We start from the raw sequence: 1,650 nt of genomic DNA, 5'->3' as shown, positions 1-1,650 counted from the left end.
ACAAGCCTGGGCTCGAGTCTGTGACAGTCATAGGTGACTCCAAACCCACATGAACAGGCAGGGAGATATTTTTTCCCAATTAAGTAAAATATTTTCTCTTTTTCACCAATTTAAACCTTAGTAATGAAATGTTAATGCTATAGCCCAATCAGTTAATAGTCATTGGAAGCCGATAACATTCCAGAACCATGATTTCTACCCCTAATTAACCATGGGTCTCAAGAGAATCTTCTCCACATTAGCTCTGCATGCCCTTCTGGATGAGGTCACAGTTGTAGTCCTCCTCTTGAAGGTGGAGAAACAGGAGGCCAGAGTAACTTAGCCAATTACACAGGTGAGTTGTGAAAAGACAAGAGGAGGACGACTGTTAGTTAGTGGAGATGTTCCCAGAAAGGAACATCCCAACTCGTTTGTTCGTGTTATTTCTTATGTCTCTATAATAATGAGAAGCAGAGTAGTTCCTTATAAAATAACTTCAAAAAATTATCATTTTACTTTCCCAACAAAGTGATGAGATAGATGTTAATATCTCCATTGTACAGGTGAGGAAACTAAGACTCAGGAAGAATAAGTATTTGCTCACGTGTTCATACATGTTGGAGCAGAGGCAGGATCTTAATGAAAGTCCTTTGCCTTTGAGCCCAGTGCTCTTTTACCACTGTAGCTGTCTTTATGGTCTTTTACTGGATTTTTTTTCTTTTCTATGTTTCAAATTAAATATATCCAGAACTGAATTTATGATTATTTCTCCAAATCTTTTCTTTCTTCCATTCTCTGTACAGAAGTGTGAGCATAACCTTTGACACCTTGTTCTCTTTCACGTCCCCAAATCCAAGTCTTGCTACTTTTAGCTCCACTGCCTGGCTTCAAGCACTCCAGACATTTATTTGTTAAAAGCACGCTGAAGTAGAATGCATCCACTTAAGAACGATACCAAGAGGAAAGAGTAGTTGGGAGGTAAGCTAGATTTCCTTTTAAAAATAAGATTTTGAAAGGTTTCTTCAAAGACTAATAAGCAAAAATTAAGCTTGTGTGTGACCTTATTTGCTTGGATATATTAGGCAGTATTACTTATGGTCATAGTAATAGCTTAAATTTGCATTTTAACTTCTCTAATGGCAACTGAAATCTTTTATGGAAAAAAGCAGAATTTAGTCTACAGCCATGCCACCCTGTACAAGCCCGATCCCGTCTGATCTCAGAAGCTAAGCAAGATCGGGCCTGGTTAGTACTTGGATGGGAGACTGCCTGGGAAGACCAGGTGCTGTAAGTGTAAAAAATAATAATAATAATGATGATAATAAAAAATAAGGGATTGTAAGCTGATAAGGTCCTTGCAATCTCTGAGGTCAACCAAAGGTTGCCTCGCCTAAAAATAATAATAATAAAAAGTAAATCCATTGTGGTTTAATAACAAAATAATGCAATAGATAAGTTATCTAGTTTTCCTCTCACAATCAGACTCTAGAAAGATAGGTAAACAAATTATAATTTTACAGATCGAAAACAGGTACAGAGAGGCAAAGTGACTTGCCCAGGGTCACACAACTGAGACTAGAATCCGGAATACCCACACCCACATGGATGTTTTTTCCCAGTAGGCTCCGCTAAGTTCTCTGCTGCATTCTGTCCTCATATTTTAATGCTAAA

At 37.8% G+C, this 1,650-nt stretch overlaps 1 pseudogene; it reads left to right on the top strand.

Annotated features, from left to right (window-relative positions):
- The first annotated feature begins 1,154 nt into the window (after positions 1 to 1,154).
- LOC111739345 lies at positions 1,155 to 1,273 on the top strand (annotated as a pseudogene).
- The last annotated feature ends 377 nt before the right edge of the window (positions 1,274 to 1,650 follow it).

This window comes from Pteropus vampyrus, unplaced genomic scaffold, assembly GCF_000151845.1.
Source record: "Pteropus vampyrus isolate Shadow unplaced genomic scaffold, Pvam_2.0 Scaffold2, whole genome shotgun sequence".
NCBI classification, from domain to species: domain Eukaryota; kingdom Metazoa; phylum Chordata; class Mammalia; order Chiroptera; family Pteropodidae; genus Pteropus; species Pteropus vampyrus.
Note: the sequence above shows the minus strand (reverse complement) of the source record. Positions and strands in the feature narration are given on the sequence as shown.